Source organism: Tenrec ecaudatus, chromosome 12 (genome assembly GCF_050624435.1).
Source record: "Tenrec ecaudatus isolate mTenEca1 chromosome 12, mTenEca1.hap1, whole genome shotgun sequence".
Lineage (NCBI taxonomy): Eukaryota > Metazoa > Chordata > Mammalia > Afrosoricida > Tenrecidae > Tenrec > Tenrec ecaudatus.
Window position 1 is genome coordinate 129,268,017 of NC_134541.1, and position 21,032 is coordinate 129,289,048.

Here is a 21,032-nt window from a genome sequence, read left to right on the forward strand (position 1 = left end):
CCACAAGAGCAGTTCTACCCTGTCCCTAGGGTCACTGTGAGTCGGAATCGACTTCACGGCAGAGAGTTAGGTTTTGAGGTTTCGGATGTCCTTTTCCGGGCACTGATGTTTCTTGAGAGCATGTCCAGAATGTATGACACCAAACCTCACCATCCTCGCCTCCAAGGAGCACTCTGGATGTACTTTCTTTCAAGACAGACTAGTTTCTTCTTTGGGCAAGACGGGTACTTTTCATGTTCTCTGTCAGCACCCTACTTTAAAGGCATCTTTGGTCCAAATTCTTCTTTGGTCTTCTTTATGAAATGTCCAACTTGCACATACATCTGAAGTAACTGAAAAATACCAAGATTCCTGTCAGGGGCACCTTTTCCCACAAAGTGACCTCATTTCATATATTTAAAGTGACCTCCCACAGAAGGAGGCCCATCTTGTGCTGTCTTGCTAATCGTGCATCTTTGACCAAATGGTTTTTCTCTAGCTTTTAGTGATCTAAGAGGGCTCGTGCCTTCGGCTACTTGGATGCTAAACTGTCTTACAAAAATGTCACAGAACATGTTATGGGAGAGAGGGGTCACTGGTCTCCAGGCCTGTCTGTTTGAACCCCCAAAGGCCGTATCATGCAGGAGACATCAGTGAAAAGACGTACTGGAACCCACTGATAGAGACTGAGCAATGCTTGCCTAACAGATCGGTGTGTATCCAAACTGGAAGGTGCTGATCCTTAGACACGTTTGTCACCAATGAAAGGAACCACAAATTCATTTGGACCCGAAGCTGAAATGCCCTTACTGGGCAGCTTTTCATAGTTGTGTGGACTTGGAGATCACTGGACTTGGTTCAATTCTTTGTTGCTCTTCAGACTGTCAGACATTGGCAACTGGAGTTCATTGACTAATAAATATTTCTGTAAAGACTATAGATGTATTTGCTGTTTTAACACTCGTGGCTTTTGGTGTACGTGCTTTTAAGTTCTATAGACTAAGAATTTTACCTTAGTAAATGGACGTTATTGAACTAATAGTTTTTTTGCCTATTCCTTGTTGTTTTCAAGGACTTTTGTTCTGTCACTTAAATTTTATTCATTTGTGTAGGTAAACATTTCCATATATTTTAAATCTAGATCGGTAGTAGTATTTTAAATCTATATTGACTAGATTACTGATACAGTCATAGATGCTATTCAAATTATTCAGTGTTTCATGAAGCCACCGATTGTCGGTTTGTCATACTGTGGTGGCTTGTGTGTTGCCGTGATGCTGGAATCTATGTCACCAGCAGGCTCACCCCAGGTGGACATTTCGGCAGAGCATTCACACTAAGAATAGACTATGAAGAAGGACTCAGCTGTCCACTTCTGAGGGGTTGGCCACGAAGCAATTCACAAGTAGCAATCAAACCTGGTCAGATATGGTGCTGGGAGGTGAGCCGCTCGGGGTAGAAGGCACTCAAGCAACTGGGGACAAGCTGCCTCCTCAACGGTGAGTGGGCCGTAGAGATATGGAGGGGGCACAGCCTGCAGGCCTTCCATTTACAGATGCAAGCCAACCAAAATGAGAAGAGACAGTTGAAAGTATCTGTGACTAATTGGGGACGTACAATGTACCGAGTATGAATTTCGGTACATCGGGAGCCCTGGTAGTGTAGTGACTTAGCCACTGGGCTGCAAACCAGAAGGGCAGCAATTCCAAACCACCGCCAGTCACATGGGAAAAAGAAGAAGCTTTTTACGCCCATAAAGAGTTATAGGATCAGAAACCCACAGGGGCAATACTTGGGGTTTCAACTCCTGGATGGTTTGCTGACTTGTGGCTTAGCATAAGTGACTCCATCTTTGGTCTTAGATAGTCAAATCAACACCAGAAAGAATATAATCAAGGAGGCATCAGACACGGTGTAGTAGAAACTGGTATTAGACTCGGGGACATGACGCCCCTCTCTTGTGCACGTGGATGCTCTCCCCACAGCATCTGTGTGCAGGTCCTCACATGTGTGTTAGGCTGGGTTGACTAGAGAAACAAACCCAACGGCACTCATATCTGTAGAGGAAAGAGTTTTATATGAAGAAATATCAAGAAAACATCCCAGCCCCGTCCAACTCGAGCCCACACGTCCTTCTTCAGACTCACGCAGCCACATGCAATGATGCAGAAGGTCACAGTCCAGTGGGTGCGGAACCCTGAGGATCCAAGTCTGGGGGAAACATGACAGGGTCCCGCAGTCCTTAGGGTCAGTGGCAGAGTCCCAGGAAGCAGGAAGGCAAGGTGGCAGAGAGATCGGACAGTTCCCTGGGTCCTCCTTTATAAGAAGCCACGCCCTCATGGAGACAGCTTCAGGCTCTGACCTGATGGGCAGTTTGGATCCCACCTGGACACTTTGGTACACCTTCCAGTCGACATGGAATTATCTAACTACCACACACTGCGCAGGTGCAATCGGGATTTCAATGTACAGTCCTGGTGCCTCACCATCCTCGGTTGAATCCATGAATATGCATGATTGATCGTGTCAGATGCTTTACTCCCTGTCTGAGGTTTGGTGCCAGGTCTGGTGTTAGGAACTTCCGATTCCTTTGCACATGTTTAAGTGTCGCCTGACGGTTTCAGAAGAACAAAGACACCTCGCTGGCTGCGAAATTCCCAAGGTTATTTTCAGGAACCACAGACAAAGGGCCAAATAAGAATTTGTTTTTTTGTGTGTTCGGGTCGCATGGAAAGACTCAACTCCACAGACACCCCGAACACCTCCCATCTGACCCATCATCTTTCCCTCCACGCTGCCCAGACACATAGAATACCTTATGTAAATAAGACACAGGCCCTCCTTCCTTCAGGTAGATGTTGCTTCCTTGTCCAACCTGAGCCCCTCTCCTGTGTACCCCATCATCTCAGTGAAATGCCTTTGCCTTTCCCCTCAGGCAGCTGTGTAGTAGTTTAAACTGGCTGAGCTGGACATGCGTTGTCTAGAATCCCCTTCACACTCTGGGTTAAGTGAAAACTGAAGTCTCACGGATTGAACTATTTCCCTCCGAAAATGGGCTGCAGCCCTAACCCTGTATACCTTTGAACGTGACCTTGTTTGGGAAATAGGAAAATGTGATCAGTTAAATTAACACGAGGTCGTCTTAGAGCAGGGTGGATCATGACCCAATATGAGGGCTGTCCTTCTAAAACGGGAGAAGAGGCACACAGAGACAGAGGCTTGTCCTCCCTCGGACCATCAGGACGGGCTCTTCCCCCTCTTCCAGGGACCCGGTGGCGCTACCCTGCTCCAGAAACCAGAACGGTGGCTCTTGAGCGACTTCCAACTCCCAGTGACCCGTGGGTTGGAGGAGACCTGTGCTCCCTAGGACAGTTAAGGGCTACGAGTGCTCCCTGAAGCAAGACTCCCCGAGCCTTCCCCTCCCAGGGGTCCTACCAGTTCTTGGCTAGCCTGTTTCTTCGGTCCTGGCTGGGTCTGTAGCTTCCAGGTAGCCTCAGCCTGTCCTTTGCCTGGGACCAGCGGGAGGGCTTCCGCCCTCACCCTTGTCACCAAAGGCCCCACAAGTGTGGCCTCTTTGGCTTTCGCAGACATATCCCTGCTCTCTCCTTGTCCTGCTACATCCCCCGGCTCAGCTGCTGGAGCCGTGTCGCCAATCTTGGGAAAGAGAAGAGAGAACCCCGGTATCGTCCCTGTCTGGACTCCCAGGCACCCACCACACCCATCTCTGTCTGAAAAATGACTCATCCCGCAGAGTGCAGCTCCACTGTCACCTCTGCGTGACACTCACTCCTGGGCCAGGCCCTCTACTTGGACTGTAGCCGGAACTGTTCACACAGTACCTCCAGGCCTCCTGGGATTGCTTTAACCTCCTCTGTCTTAGCCCTTGTGCCACCAAGTCACAGTGGCTTCCCCCTCCCCCTTCATTCCCCTGCTTAGAAGCGGCCAGACAGGAAGCACTGGGTGGATCCCTCCGGGAACCTCAGCATAGCATCCCTGCCATTGACAGTTCAGATCATGATGATGCTAGAGGACAGAGGAGAACTGCCCCTGTGGGTTTCTGAGAACACAAATCTCTATAGGAGTAGAAAGTCTCATCGTTCTCCTACAGAGCAGTTGGCGGTTTCCAACCTTCGACCTCAAGGTTAGCAGCCCAATGGGTCACTCACTACACCAGTAGGGCTCCTTCAGCACAGCCTAACACAGGTCAGAGGAGGGCCCCTGGAAAGGCTGCCAAGAAGGAGGTGTCTGAGCATCTCCAGGGTGCCCAGGTAGAGGGAGGAGGTGGGATCAGGGGGTGGGGGGCAGTAGGAGCTCAGTGGAGCTGCATGGTCAACCAGCCCATCCTCACGGAGCCCAGAGGGGCAAGAGATCCGTCTGGCTAGGTGGATTGTCCTCAAGAGAACTTCCAGAGTGGAGAAGCCTGCCGCAGGCCAGGCTCTGGCGGCGTGGGCAGCTGCCTGCCTGAGTGGCCACACCTAGGTCAGTGGAGGCCCTCCCCGGCCGCACTGTGTCCTCATCCTCTTCTTCAGCATCATGGTCACCAGCAATGACTATCCCCTTTGGGATTCAGGCTTTACAAGATGTTTCCAATCTATGATGATGTTGGGTTCTCTGGGACTTGGCAAGTGGAGCAGGACCAGGCTGAGCTGACCATGCGTGGGTGGGTGGGGGTGGGGTGGTGTAGCAGGGACCAGAACATCAATGCGCTTGGCTACAAGGCTCAGAAAGCCTGGTGTATCCGAGCAGCTGAGACCTGGAGATGATGCCGGTGTCCTAGAGGAGGGCCAGCTGTACAGGCGCAAAGGGCTCTGGCCTCTCAACCATTCCTGGGCCAACTTTCCAAGGGAAAGCTTGTTCCCTTGCCGGACCTCCGTGTCCTCATTCACAAAATGGGACTAGTCAAAACACAGCTCCAGGGGTGGCCGAGTGACTCACTGGGACAGTGGCCGCAGAGTCACTTTGAAACTGCATCTGAGAGTTGGGGCCACAGGGCTGCAGGATGCCACGCTCTCAGTGGCTCCGTGGCCCTGACTGGAACACCGTGCCTTCTTTCTCTCGGGATGTCCCTGCATGGCTCTTAGCTCCCTGGGGGTGGGGATGGCTTTGGAGGACGGTTACAGGTGACCTGATCTGCTCACCCAGGCCAATGGGCCACCCCTTGCCCAGTAGCAAGAACAGAGGATGTGGAGGAATAGAGAGGTGGGCATGGTGTGGGTGTGTGTTCTGGACCCCTGAAGCCCTTTAGGGTGTCGCCTGGCTGTACTGCCAAAGCCATGCCTAGGGTGGTGGGGTGGTGGGGGCTAGAGCTGGAGAAAGATCATGTGTGGACAGTTTTCTCCACCTTGAACACTGCATTGAATGATACCCCTCCTGGAGTCCGTGTGGACTTGAAGTGCCTCCATTTCCCTTCTCTGTACAATGGGAGGACAGCAGCACCGTCCTCAGAGGTGTCATGAGGCTCGCGTGACTGGTGGTCCCTCAGAGTTCATGGTCCCCTGGAACCTGTCAGGGGGACCTGTAAGGTCTTTGCAGATGCAATCAAGTTAAACCGAGGTCATGTCAAATCCAATACGACATCTTCCCCTTAGAAGCAGAGGGGAACTTGGACCCACGATGGACACCTAAAGGGAGGGTCCCCTGGGATGAGAGGCAGAGGTTGGAGAGATGTTGTCACCAGCCATGGAGTGCCTGGGACACTCAAAATGTCAGCAGCCACCACAACCTAGATGGGGCAAGGAGTGGGGCATTCTCCCTCCAGTATCCAGAAGGATCATGACACCCCCCACACACACACACCTTGATTCTGAACTTTTAGCCTCCCGAACTGTGAAAGACTCCATTTCTGTTTATTGAAGCCCCCCACCTTTTGCTAATTGGTGACAGCAGCCCTAGGGGGCTACTACTTTGGGGTTATTCCTGTGTGCATTGCCACACCTGATCAATGCCAGTGTTCTCTCTACAAACTGCTGGGGAGCTGGGGGTGGGGGGCCGTGGGTGGGGGGTGCGGCAGGAAGCCCTGCAGGTGAATCTGGGGAAGGGCTCTGCATTTGGCTGTGCAGGCAGCTCTGCACCATCCTCTCTGGTGACCTGGGCCTAAGCCCTCCCCCACACCTCTCTGCCCTCCCCCGCCCCCCACACTCCGCCCCCACTTAGCAGCCGCCATGGGTGTGGCAGCCAGACCTGCCTCTGATCAGCAAATTCTGGACTGTCTGACGCTTGACTTGGAGCTGTCGTGTGGGCTTTTATCAGAATAAACAGGTTTTGTTGTGCATTTCACAATCTTAGCACCTTTAATTTATCGCACAACAAATTGGAGAGGCTTTAGCATGTATTTAATTAATTTGACGAAAATAGTTCAACAACTGTAAACAAGGCTGAGGAAACACACTTGCTAAGAAGCAGCGCCCTGACTCTCCAGGGCTCAGCAAGGGCCGTGGCTGCAGGCTTCAGGCTGCAACTCCACTGCACCGGCGGGTTGCCTCCGCAGGACAAGGAGGAGCAGCACAGGCCCAGCCTCAGGGTTGGGGTGGGGTAGGGTGGGGGGTGCAGGGCCTGTATGCTAGGCTGGGGGCTTGGGGGTTTCAGGAGAGCTGGGGGGAAACAGGAGGCCTGGGAGCTGTGCAGAGTCCAGCCACATGTGCCTGGGAGTCTTGGCTTCTTGATGCACATGGAGGGCAAGCATTAACAAGCTGTCTTAGCTCTTGACCTCTCAGCTCTGTGGTCCCTTGGCCTTTGTCCTGCACGCACAAATGGAGTTCTGCCAATGAGGTGTTCACCAATCTATCTTGGAAGAGATGTAGCCAGAGTGCTCCTTAGAGGCAAGGATATCCAGGCTTCGCCTTGCCTACCTTGGACATGTCAGGAGAGGACAGTCCGTGGAGAGGGACATCAGGCTTGGTAGAGCAGAGGGGCAGCGGAGACGAGGAAGGCCCTCAATGAGATGGGTTGACACAATGGCTGCAGTGATGGGCTCAGACTGAGGGACAGTTGTCAGGATTGTGTAGGACCAGATGGCGGTTAGTTCTGAGCAGGGTCACTGTGGCGGGGGAACACATGTGGTGGAAAGACACCAATACCAACATGCCTCTACTCTGTCTGGTGGGCCACAAGGACGTCTGGGGGAATCCTGGAATTAGTGGCAATTCAGAGCCAGCGCCCAGAAATTCCCTGAAAAGTCCTGATGATTCTCCTTTTCCCAAATAAATAATCCCTCTCATAAAAAGCTGTAGGTTGCCCTGGGGGAGGCTGAGATAAAGAGGCACAGCATCCATGTTGGGCAGGTGCGTGGGATCCGCACTCAAGGGGCCTTGGTCTCCCCTTCATTCTAAGGATTGTGGGCGTGAACACTTGCTCAAGTCTGGGAATTGACTGAGGGGCTGTGAGTCTATTATGGCCATTCACGCTCGACTGCCCTTCCCTCGAACTAGAATGCTCCCATCTGTCCAGGTCAAGTCAATATTTGGTAGATTTCCTATCTCTTTCACTCCTAGGGGTATATGATGCCTAGGTAACCCATGCCATAAATCCATAAGAATTAGACTCTTACAATCACTGCATTGATTTTGCTGTTCATTAAGGTAACACATTCACCTTGCCTTTGTCTGTTCAGTGCTGCTGTTTGGCCCCTACCACTCTGGGGTCCAATTGGCTCCATTGTGTTTAGGTCTCTTCATTCAATCAAAAAGTTGCCACTGTTAATCGGACTTACATAAACTCACGGTCACCATAGTTTTCAAGGATGCTGGAGTTCCCTTCAGTTTTCTTCACACTTGTAGTAAAAAGTGGGTCCCACGTGGTAACTCCACCGTAACATGCTAATTTCTATAAGCCTTTAGATAATTTCTTCTACCATATACCAAGGCAGGTCTGACATATCACTTTGATTTATTGTAAGCTGCTGCATAACCCATGCTTCAGTGAACCAGCCAAATAAATTATGAGATCCTTTCCTAACCTCTCAAGATGAAACATTGAATGAAGAATCTGTGCGTATTAATAAACTCAAACCAATCAAACTTGATGCTCCTTGTACCACATCCTGCATCCATAATAATCATTCATACACATGTTCTTCAGGTTTCCACTTGTATATGTTGGGAAAAACCAAGCAGTTCTTTCACAGGGCAGGGAATCTCCTGCTCGAACACACATTGTGCGTCATCTCCGGGAGCTCACTGGATCTTAAATCGTGACGCAGAAATGTGTAGTGGAGATGTGTTCTGGGAACATTCAGCACTGTCTTACAAGGCCTCTGGTGACACCCCAGATGATGTCCCAGATGGTGTCTCAGCAGGCATAGCTGGGTTAATCTCATGAAATGAGCTTTGGGAGAAATAATGGTTCTACTGATAATGACTTACCAGACAAAGACGGAGTCATTTATTTAGATGGGAAGGGGTGGTGCTGTGGGCCAGAGTGATTCAATGGAATTTAGGAGCTCGAAGACCCCACCTTTCTAATTGTGTGAGCATGTGTCCTCATCCCAAGTTTCAGGATCTCAATTCTTCTCCATCCATGACTCACTTTAACTTCAGGTACAGCTTGAGGTTGGGAATTCAATCGGCATTGTGGTTCAGCCACTCTTGAAAGGTGTGATATTACATAATTTCATGTCTACTTGGAGATATGAAAGTATAGGGGTGGAGTCTAGCCTGTCAATCAGGTCATAGCCTGATGGTGACTCCATGTGGGCTTGACCTCCTCCTAAGGAGGACTCTAGGAGCGGACCTCCTCCTAAGGAGGGTTCTAGGAGCCTCCCTCCTCCCTTTGCCTTCACCTTCCTGTTGAGTCCATTTGGAGATCTGCATAAGCCCTGGAGATGCATCTACTGCCATTGTATTCACAAGACATTTCACCCACTGGCCTGTGATCTTCCTGCACGTTTCATCATGGTATGTGGCTGCGTGAGTCTGAAGAAAGACTTGTGGACTAGTAATGACTTACGGACTTTATCTGGACTGGGCTCTGTGCTTGAAGTATAATTATTTTTTGATATAAAGCTCTCTTTTATGCATGAGTGTCTCTGGATTGGTTTCTCTAGTCAACCTGGCCTAACACAAAAGGTAACTCTGGGTTTGGAATTCTCCAAATCAACCATGTTTCTGCAAGAGCTCCGAGTACCTTTCGGGCCATAAGGGGCGATTTTCAGGTCTTCTATATGGCATTTGAGCTGTGATTCTGAAGCCCTGTGAGCCTCTCTTTCCTTGACCACTTCATCCAGCACAAGTGGGATCATTCAACCTGCTTCCTTATCCTTTTAAATCTGACAAAGTTGCAGGAAATGATCCAATTCACAATCACCTGGAGCCTTGTTCCTCACAATTATTTGACCTATTTGGTGATGATATATACTTTAAAAAATGGTTTAATTTTATTAATTTAATTTAAAAGGTCAACTCGTTCATAAAGAACAGTTTTGCTATTCTAACATCATCTCTAACACAGAAATTCCCACCCCCAGAGCAGAAATATTAAAAACTCTATCACAAATAGAACACATGAAAGGTTTTTGTTTTGTTTTGTTTTTTAAAAACCTTCCCACTGTGACTTAGGAGCAATTTTACACAGCAGGTTACCCATATATTAATAGACCTGTGATATCATTCTGGACAATCTCACTCAGATTTCCTTGTGATAGAAAGATACCCTAGGCATCTTTTTTCCATTCACGTATTAAAACTGTGTAAGGGGAATTTCTGTCATGTGGAATTTCACTTGTTTATAGGTACATCTTGAGCATGTCCTTTTTCAGTCCAACTAAAGACTAACTCCAGCTCTGTGAAAACACTATTTTCCTCACTGTTTTTCTACCTCATGTCTGTCTCGGTAGGTGCCTTGAATTAGGGAAAACAGAGGTTCTTCAGGTGGACCTCAAAATCTGGATCGCACCCTATATGTTGTTAGTTGCTCTTGAGTCAACTAGGAGAACTGCTCTGTGGGCTTTCAAGGCAGAGGAAATATTTAGAAGCTGTGGTAGCTATATAAACATTTGTCAATTTGAGAGGATTAAGAGTGAAAGGGTGGAGTCTAGCCTGTCCATCATAGTCAATGTGGCCTCTGTGTGGCCATGACCTTCTCCTGAGGATTCTGGGAACTCTGGTTTTCCTTCTCAGAGGTGGGAGACACTCTCACGGCTCACTCCCTGCTAGACGTTTCTGACTAGAAGCCACATGAAGCTACCCTGATGCAGCCAGAGCCCAGGAAGCTGGAGGAGCCACGTGGAGACCCCTGCCAGTGCTGAGATGTTTATATGCCACTGGATCCACAAGACTTCCCACCCACTGGCCTGTGATCTTCCTGCATTCGGCATCACTCCATGTGGTTCATGAGTCGGAAGAGGACTTTATAGATTGGTACTGGACATGTAGGTTCATATCAGACTTATGGACTTGATCTGGACTGGGCTGGGATGTTTTCTCAATGGTCTTGTCTATAAAGCTCTTTCTTCGACACATATGAGTCTCCCTGGATTTGTTTCTCTAGTCTCCCCAGACGAACACAGAAGCAGAGCGCCAGGCCTGCCTCCTGAAAGACTCTAGATGTGCTCACACTGCCGATCTTCTGAAGAGCAGTTGAGCACCTCGCCACTCACACCGTGGAAACCATTTACGTTGAAAGGTGATCTTTAACAGCAAGTTAAATAAACCCAGTTCGAACACCGACCCTAGCTTTCACAGAATGGACTCCGCATCTTACTAGACTCAGGTCCCACAAGAAGAAGGTCTAGTTCATTCATTCATGCACCTCCAGCACCTGGCATGGTACACAGCACAGAGTGGGTGCTGGATACATATTTGTTGATGATTGAGCCCAACTCTCACCAGGAAGTGGAAAACAAGATAAAACTTTGAATGGTGTGAGAATTACCCATTGTGTTAATGAACAGCAGGAGAGGTGTGGGTGACAAGTTTAGGGTTCCTTACGATAAGAAGATCAAGAATTAGATGGAAAACAATGTCCTCAAAACAGTAAAGGAATTCTGCAATTAGAATGGGAAAACAGGATCCAGTGTTGATGCGTAAGACCTTTGAATATGAGCTAAGCTGAACCAAAGCACTTGGTAGGGAAGGCATTTCTAAAGCAAATGAGAGTGCTTTGTCTATTGACTAAAGGATTCTCTGACAATGCTTATTCCTAACGAAATGAAAATATTTTAACTTTAACCAACCTCCTAGGAGAACATGTGTAACCACGTTCTAGTGCATCCTTTCTGTCCTTTAATCCATGTTAGTAAAATGTAAAGCTGGAAGAAATATCTTAAATTCAAATCATCCAATTAATTTTTTTAAGTGAAGAAGAAAGAAATCAATGCCTCTGACCTAAAATAGCTACTGGGTGATTAATGCATCTGTAACGTTGTTGTTGTTGCTATTGTTGTTGTTGGGTGCCATCAAGTTGGCTCCGACCCATAGTGATCATTTGCACAACAGAACGAAGCACTGCCCCATCCTGTGCCACCTCACAATTGTTTCTATACATGAGCCCCCTGAGGCAACCACTGTGCCAATCCATCTCGTTGAGAGCCTTTCTATTTTTTGCTGCCCCTCCACTTTACCAAATGTAATGTCCTTCTCCAGTGACTGGTCTCTCCTTTCAATATGTCTAAATTATGTAAAATGAAGTCTTGCCACCCTTGCCTCTAAGGAGCACTCTGGCTTTTTACTTCTTCCAAGACAGATCTGTATTGTAATAGCATCATGATTTTGTCCTATTACATGCATTTCACCCAGCCTTGTTGAAATGAACCTATATAAAAGTCAACAAAATGAAAACATTGATCTATAAATAAATTTAAAAGGGACTGAAAATCCAAAATTGAGAGTCATAGCAACATCATCGTGTTCTGAAGTGAAAAAATCCTTAGCCCATTTAAAAACGCATTACCTATTTCAATTAAGTGAGTATCAAGGGTTATCAAACATCTCCATCAACATTATCAACATTTAAAATTTATTTTTAAGGCACTATGAAAAATATGTACTGATCAAATCTGAGCAATTTCACAAACCTAGAAAAAGGGGGAAGAAAAAATCAGTAAAGTTTTTTTCCTAAACATTAAATCCTTTCGTATCTCTCTAAATTTATATTCTTGGTCCCCAAGTGTAAGAAATATGGAAATTTCACTAGTATCAATTCTAATCGGCTTAGTCCATCTATTTTCTTAGTGTGCATCTTTTCCATCACAATTCAACCAAAGAATAATGCAAATCTCACTTTCTCGGTCACCTTTGAGCCCAGAGGCAAACAGTTTCAACAATGACCCCAAAATATAGCTTTTGTGACCAGTGTCTGTAATAAAACTGACAAACTCACTCAAGTAATCACAATTTGTAATCTGAGAAACCTCTTCACTGTTCTAGCACCACTGTGTTAAGCAGGGTTCTTTAGAGGAACAAAACCAGGACACTTATGATTATATATATATATAATCCATATATATATGGATTAGTTTATACAGCGAGAAGGAATAAAACCACTAATTAGTCCACACAGCAGTACAGAGGGCTCAGTTCAATTCACTTTCATGGAACAGTTAATATACTGGAAGTCCTTCAACTCACATGGCTGCCAGGTCCAAAGTCAAGAAAGCAGATAGCAGACAGCAGAGTCTTCCCTCAGGCAAAGCAGGCAGCAGACTCTACAAGGCAGGCAGAGTCTACCTGCAGGTGAATCAGCAACAGTCAGTAGCTGGGGAGCTTAGCAAAACATGCTCTGATGGGATCTGAACTCAAGCACAGTACAGGATACACCAGCCTCAAGCTCAAGCAATGCATGCACCAGCAGCGTGGTGAAGCAGGTCTAGAAGGAGCCTCAAGCTCTATCGAGGCAGTCCGCAGGTTGGCTTGGCCCACAGGTAGTGTAGCACTCAGGTTGCGGTAGAGAACTAGCTAAAGCAGCAGCGCAGTGGTCTGATCACCAGGCAGCAAGAGAGATATGGGATGTTGGCAGTCTTCATTTATCTTGATCGCCCTCCAATCAAGCTGCAGCCTGATCGAACTTCACCCCCATGTTCCTAGTGGCCTAGCTGGCACAATAAACCTAACTTTCAAAACCACCATTAAAAGTTCCTCTTCTTTATTGCTCATCACTGAAGCAAATGTTCCAACCCAAACCAAAATAATCACACTCACAGCCATTGAGTTGATGCCGACTCATGGTGACCCCACAAGATAGAGTAGAACTGTCCCCGTGGGTCTGCGAGACCAACTCTTCACAAGGGTAGAACGTCTCATCTTTCTCCCTCTGAGCAGCTGGTGGATTCGAACTGCTTACCTTGCAGTTAGCGACTTCTCCACCACGGCGCCATTACTGCTCCATCATTAAATGTAGAAGAAGTTCCCTATTCACCACCATACAGGCGTCCCTGCCACAAGAATGCACATAGCCTTTGAGGAGAAGCAATGCTGGCGCTAGCTGAGAACACTAGTTTTGCTAGTGGTTCTCGATACTGGAAAGTATTTTTATATCTTTTGGACCGAAGAGCAGTGAGTCCTCATCCTCATTTGTTACTTTTTGTACTAATTCTCCGTTCGATGGAAGAGTCCAATTTCCTTTTTTTGTATTCTTGGACACATCTTCCACGGTCTGAGAAGAAACCCCAAACCACACTACCGTCGAGTGGATGCTCACTCAAAGCGACCCTGTAGGACAGGGCAGAGTTGTCCCTGGGGGTCCCCGAGACTGTAACTCTCGAGGGGGAGTTGACAGCCTCATCCTTCTCCCACAGCCTGAGAATGACCAGGACTTTGACCCCGTTTCTGTATACAGAGCCCTGTTTGTCCCACGGGCCATCATCAACTGGAATCTGACAGTTGGAAGCCCTGGATGACAGATTCTCCCCAGTGAAGACTTGGCTTAGGGCTTTCCCTGGAGAGAGCCCAGGTCTTGAAGCCACAGCCTTTTCATCGTGACCTTAGTCGAGGCTGGAAGCTCGGCTCTGAAGATTCAAACTCAGCTGCTGTCCGTGAAGGTCCACGGGAACAGGATTCATGGAAACCCCTTCAAGCCACAACCGGACTCGCTGCCTCCATACACACCTGGACTCCCCATGAGAGAACTTGTGTCACACCTCTGGGAAGGATGTGTATATCAGACAGGTAGACATAAATGACCCTCAGGCTTTTCCGGGTCAGCAATTACTCCCACAAATGGCTTGCGTCAAAGATCTGACTTGCTGCCAGAAGGATTGTGCCATCACACTCTGCAGCTGTCCCAACATGCGCCCACACAACAGTCTCTTCGCTGTCTGCTCTCCCTGTCACTAGACCAACTTCCATTCCCGCATTCCGGAAACCGTCTACAGTAGGCTCCCGATGCCTGGCATGAATATGATGCCCTTCAAGCAATCCGTGGTGGCTGCAGCCTTTCCGTGCAAGCAGCTGCTGAGCTCCTCCGCCAAGAGCCCCACATGGTGGTGCAGCTGCCACTCCAGTTCATACCTGTGGTTTTGGCCACCACCACCACTGGGAAGTCACTGGCCGAGTGGCTGCCACAGCCTGACGGCTTGCAGGGCTGCCCTGCCCCAGGTGTTGCTTGGGGATGATATTTTGCTGCCTTTTACTGCTGTGTCAGGCCAGGGATTCGCAGACCCCTCTTGACTTCCGTACACCAGTCAACAGTGCCTTTACGACTAGCTAGATTTGCGCTCTAGGTTAATGAATTCTTCTTTACAATTTTCCCAAGAACCACGCTCAGTACTGCGTGCTTTAGGATTCTTTATTAAAGCAAGCCAGTGAGAGTATGCCATGGTGTAGGTGGTAGGCTTTAAACCTTAAGACCTTGTGATTGGCACCTAGCCCACAGCCTCACCTGGATCGATTAGATATACATATATCTTCATCATGAAAGGTTACTCTATCATATATATGATATAATCATATATATGAGAGAGTACCCCCTGAAAAACTGTAATTTTTTAAAACAAAACAACCTTATTACCTTCAACGTACTCTCCATTACACTGAATACATCTGTTCAATCTGGGGTTCCGTCCTTGGAGACATTTTGCAAAGTCATCCGTTTGGATGGCTGACAGCACCTTGCTTTAGTCTCCACCTCTTTGACATTGTTCCAGATTGCTGTCCTTTCACGTCCCTCTTCATTCGAGGAGACAAAAGGAAGTCAGGTGAGAAAGGTGTGTGGGGCAAGAGAGGCATGCTGTTTTTTTGTTGTTGTCAAAAACTGGTGCGCTGAGATGGTTGCGGGGGCAGGTCCATTGTCGTGGTGGTAAAACCAGTTCCCCTGCCTCACATAAGAAAAAAAAGGAGTATTTTTTGGGGGTGCCCCTCGTATATATGACACAGTCATGCATATGACCCACAGCAGATGCGACCGTGCGTGCAAACATAGAGGCAACTACAAGGAAGACACAGGGCCAAGGGGTGTTCTGTTCTGGGGCGCGCAGGGTGGCCAACAGTCCTTATTGCTTCTACGGCACCGAACAACAACAAATAGACAGACAGGTAGGTAGAGAGAGAGAGAGGGGTAGAGATTTCTCTCCAGGAAATGACTCACATAGTTGCAGAGGCCGGCAAGCCCCAAGTCTGTGGCCAGACATCAAGCTAGAGGCTTCTCTTGACTCACTTAGCTGCAGGGGCTGATATACCCAAGATGAGCGGATCAGATAGCAGGCTGCGGGCTCCCAGACTTTGGCAGCTGAAGAATCTGCAGGTGAAAGGGCAGACTTCTAGCTCAGGTCCCCACAACCAGAGGTCAGACCATGAGAGAACAGCACGCCAGAAATGGGCGAGTTTTGCCAATACGCCCATATCTACATGTCTGATGCAGGCCACGCGCCCACAGAAGCTCCCCTGTCAGGCATTGCCTGTTCATAGCAGATCCGAATACGTAACTTATTATAGCAAATCTCATTGTGAGGGATGGCGACATCATAGGTTCCAGACCTGACACACAGCCTTGGCCATCACAGAAGTCTTTGGTAGCAGGTTCGCCCATCGCAATATGTCTTTGATGTCTTGACTGCTGCTTCCATGGGCATTGATTATGGGTTCAAGTAAAGTGAAATAATTGATGACCTTAATACGTTATTATTCAATTACCTAACCTAAAATAAGTTGCCCTCTTCATGTCGGCTCCCGAGAGATCATCTTTGGAATTCCCCGAGTCATCCAGGTGTGTTTGTGGTCTAAAACCCATCAGGTAACACTTGGGACTCGGTGGAAATGAGTGGGAGCTACACCAACCACATGTGGTCAGCTAACCTGGAGAAGGTATTGTGGTTGGGTGCCATCAACTAGTTCAGACCCATCGTGACCGTATGCAGAAGCACTGTCCAGTCCTGTGCCGCCCTGGCAAGTGTTCTTATGCCAGAGCCCATTGGATCTTCCAGGCTCAGACCAGACAGTGGAGAAGGAGTCGGCTCCCCACGTTGGAGGAAGCAGCTGCAGAACATCTTGGGCATCCCTCTGAAACATTGTCACATCCAGAAGGCCTAATGAACGCAAGCAGAGCATGGTGTCACCGATCGTGCCGCAGGGCGGGCCCCTTGAGCCAGAGGGTCCTTGAAACGTGGGGAAGAAGAGCTGCTTTCTGGGAGGGGAGTCCACCATGGTGACGTGAGCGGAGGGAAGCCTTGGGATCTTCCCTTGCTGGTGGGGCAGGACTCAAGGTGAGGAGAAACCGCTGTAAACATCTGCGAAAGATCGGAATTTGGAATGTTCCGATGGAAGAAAACGGGAAGTCGTCAAAACCAAAATGGAATGCATGAAGATCGATATTTTAGGCCTTCGTGAGCTGAAAGGGGCTGGCATTGGCCATTTTTAATCAGAAAATCATGTGATTTACTATGCCAGGAATAACACAATCAAGAGGAATGACATAGTCATTGTCAAAAAGAACATTTGAAAGTCCATCATGAAGTACAGCGCGGTCTGTGATAGGAGTATATCTATCGGCCTTCAGGGAAATCCAGTCAACACAACTATTATTCAGATGCATGCACCAACCACAAAATCTAGTGATGAAGAAATTGAAGGGAAGGGAGGGACATGATTTAATCAATTACGCATATTTAATGATTTACCCAATCATGGCTATTGAGGAAATGGCACAGTGGCCCCATCTGACCTCCCTTTGGCTTCCACAGGGAGAATCTGACTCCACATCAGCCCAAGGCTCTCCAGATGGGGGAAACCATCTGCATGCACACAGTCGAGAGGCTGAGGGAGTCTGCTGAATCTGAGTCATGGAGTTCATGATAGGATAGAGAGCAAAGGAGACCATCATAAGATCATGACTGGGCACAGGTGCAACCCATCACCGTCGCACATCGGACTACAGGAGGGAGTAACGACCGTGATTGGGATGCAGATATAACTGCGGGTTAAAAGGTTACAGAATTGGCTCAGGGGTTTTGATTGTCTGGCTATGTGGTGATCAAGAGATGACTCATGATCATGTATTACCAGCACCCCGACCTTCATTTATTTTAATTGTGAATTAGGGGAAGGTTTACAGAAGAAATCATAGTTTGACACTCAACCATTCATACACATTTTGTCTCACATCATCTCGATGCTTCTGTCTCTGTTTCTTTCCTAACCCTTTGTCCTGGGGTGTACGCTGACCCTTTGCCCTTAAATGGTAGATTATTCCAACATGGGGCTGAGTTCAGTTCCAGACCTGAAGGAAACTGAGGGTCCTAGTCTTGATTAGGTGGGGAAGCGGGGGGAGTGAGGGTGTCCCACCAGTTTCATTTTTTCCCCATTCTATCTAGGACCATCCAATGTCCCCCCTCTTCAGATAGTGGTAGCTGGTAGATAGTGGTAGTTGGACACCATGTAGTTCTTCTGGGTAAGGGTTGTCAAGTCTGATGTTTGCATGGTCCATTAGTCCACTGGACTAATTGTTTCTATATATCTTTCAATTTTCATCATTCCCCTCTCCTCTAGGTGGGGAGTGTGTCCGTTACACAATCTCCCATAAACTTGCGAAGGGGTGGAGTCTAGCCTGTCAATCAGGTCACAGCTTGATAACCTCATTTGGAGGCACGAAGGAGATAAATAGCTCCCTGGAGGCCAGATACACACACTCTCTCTGCTTGGTATTCCTGATGACAAGACACATGGAGCTATGTACACTAGAGTCCTGGAGCTGGAGGAGCCACGTGGAGACCCACGCCAGCGCTGAGATGCTTCCACCGCTACTGGATCCACAAGACTTTCCACCCACTGGCCCGTGATCTTCCTGCACTCTGTGTCATTGCATACGTTGGGTGAGTCTGAAGAGGACTACAATTGGACACATGGGCTACTATCAGACTTATGGACTTGATCTGGACTGGGCTGGTATATTTCCTTAATGTACAATTACTCTTTGATATAAAGTGTCTATGAGTGTCTATGAATTTGTTTCTCTGGTCAACCCAGACGAACACAGGGAGAGACCAACAGTTTCGCGTTAGGTGGATGCTCTTGAGCTTTTATGACCCCAGTCACTGCTCACCCAAGTAGGAGTAGAACGTTGTCACCAGGACTCACTATGGTACGCCAGTTGACCTCGGTGTCCCAGAGATTTGTGATAGCTCCAACTTTTAGCTTAAATTAGACAAACATGCATGGTATTGGCTACTTTTTGGTAAATTTCCAGCCAATTCCCAAGTTGTGTGATCCTTTCTACACACAGTCCTGAGAGCCAACCCCCCTCCCTGGTTTTGTCATGGACTTGGCTAAGCAGTCACATGGCCGGTGGAATGGTCAGCCAGCATGGCCGAGGGACATGAAGAAGTCAAAGGCCACCCAAATTTGTGGCAAAATTCAACATGGCATCATGGCTCCTCCTGAAGGCTGCAACCTCTCGCAATCCAAGTGCTCTAGAATTTAAGCTCTAAGGTACTTCTACCGAAGCTTGCATTTTCTATCTCTTTATATAAATAGAATGAGATTTGCTCCCAGAAAATACACTGCTAAGATTTTTTGAGTAGTTACAGATTTACAGAAACATTGTGAGATGATCCATAGAATTCCAATATGTCCCACCCCCAAGTGTCCCTATTCACGTCTTACATTCGTATGGTACATTTTTCTTACCATTAATGACCTGATATTGGAGGGTTTTTTTTTCACGTCGCATCTAATGAAGTCGTTCAATCTTATTAAGGACATTGTGAAATGATCACCACCATCAATTTCAGAACATTTTCTTCTCGTCCCTTCTTGTTGTTAGCGTCCCTGTTCCTCTCATCCTCCCCCTGCCATGCCCCTACCTAGTTCCTGTCTCTATAGATGTACCTATCCTGGATTTGGTACACGGAAAAATCATATAAGACAAACCATAGTTGTGTAAAATCACGCAAAGCAAGCAAGCAAACAAAAAAATCCAACAGTGACTAAGCAGAAGAGAACAACTTCAATCAAAGAGGACGCAGAACATATGAGAAACGGAAACAACATTAAAATGAATCAAAGGGGGAGATCAGAGGCTAGGGTATCGCTCTGTAAACTAACTGCATCTGCCATCATCGTTTTCGCAATGTCTATTATAGCCAGGCTATCCCATCCCCACTGTTCCCCGAGGAGAGTCACTAAAGACTCAATCCATGTGAGGACCTAGAAAGTGGATCTGGGGCTTCATTGTCATCCACAGCCTTCTGCAAACCAGGTGTTCACAATTTAAGCTCCAATACAATTCCCTCCTCCAGATTTGGATTTTATTGTTTACAATCTTTGGATCACATAGGTTGGTGTGCTTCTTTCATGTGGACGCTGGTGCATTAGTATTACCTGAAGTTCATTTCCTTCATTTTAAAAACCTAAATGTTTAAAGAAACAGCAAAAATAAGTATAGTAATATATATTTTGTGCATAGATTAAAAATAAAAAAGGACACACACCCTTATTATCTGGAAGATGCTGGAAGAAGGAACAGGGAAAACAGGTTGTATAGGCCATTGTTAAGCCAATGTATCAGAAGGTAGCTTGAAGCCAAGTGCTGGTCCCAGGCAATGACGTGCCATGCAGTTTCCAGTCAGAGCCTCCGTGGAAATGGCTGCACACAGATAATTAGCGGAGACAAGCAATGTCGAAAGCAAAACAGTCTTCACTAAGCTCCTCACTAAAGCTACTGCTCGACTTGAAGGTGCCCTAAGGAAACCCGTTCCTGAAAGGCTCAGAGTTCAAAAGGCGACTTAAAGGTAGCAGGTTGGGGTGGATGGCTTCAGTCCCTGAATCCAGAAATGAAGATTCCAGGAGAATCTAAAGCAGGCTTGTCCCCATTTTCTGTTACGGGGTTCCCTCTGGAAGACCACACGCCTTTCGTTTCATGTCTCTAGAGGCTGTTCTTGGTGTAACGGCTTCTCAGACTTTCCAGGTTATTGATGATCCTGATCATTGTGAGACGTACTTTGTAGAATGCTCCCCAGATGTAATTGCTGGAAGTTTTCCCCGTGACCAGAGCAGGCTGATGGGTGTTTAGGAGAAAGACCACACAGGTAAAGTGCCGCTCTCAGCACATCGGACCAAGGGTGCACATTGTCAAGGCGACGGTTACTGTTGATGACGGGCTCCATCGCCTGGCCGAGGTAGCCTGGATCAGGTTTCTTCACTGTAATGTTACACCCTCCTCCCCACCCCACCTGGAAATGACGTCCTTCTTGGAAGGAAATTCCTACGTGCAGCTCAGGATGGACCTAAATGGGCTAGAATTCCTCTGCAAATATTTGTTCCTATCTGTCGAATCATTCATTTATTATCAATATCGATTACATGTGTGGAATATCTATTCTCTACTTTGAGTTCAAATCCAATAAACCAGCCAATTGCCATAAAGTCCCCTCAGACTCATGGGGACCCCAGGTGTGTTAGGAAACAGGGAGTTTCAATTCTACCTTACAAATCGGGCTACACCAGAGCATGCACATGGGTACAGATCAGAGGTGAAACACAGGGAATCCAGGACAGATAACCCCTCAGGACCAATAATGAGAATAGCAATTCCAAGAGGGGATAGGGGAAGGTGTGGGCAGAAAGGGGGAATCAATCACAATGATCTACATATAACCCCCTCCCAGGGGAACAGACAACAGGAAAGTGGGTGAA

At 47.6% G+C, this 21,032-nt stretch overlaps 1 pseudogene; it reads right to left on the bottom strand.

Moving 5' to 3' along the window:
* Positions 1-15,933, bottom strand: part of LOC142422936 (NAD kinase 2, mitochondrial-like) — a 68,188-nt pseudogene extending 52,255 nt beyond the window's left edge.
* Between the last annotated feature and the right edge of the window lie 5,099 nt (positions 15,934-21,032).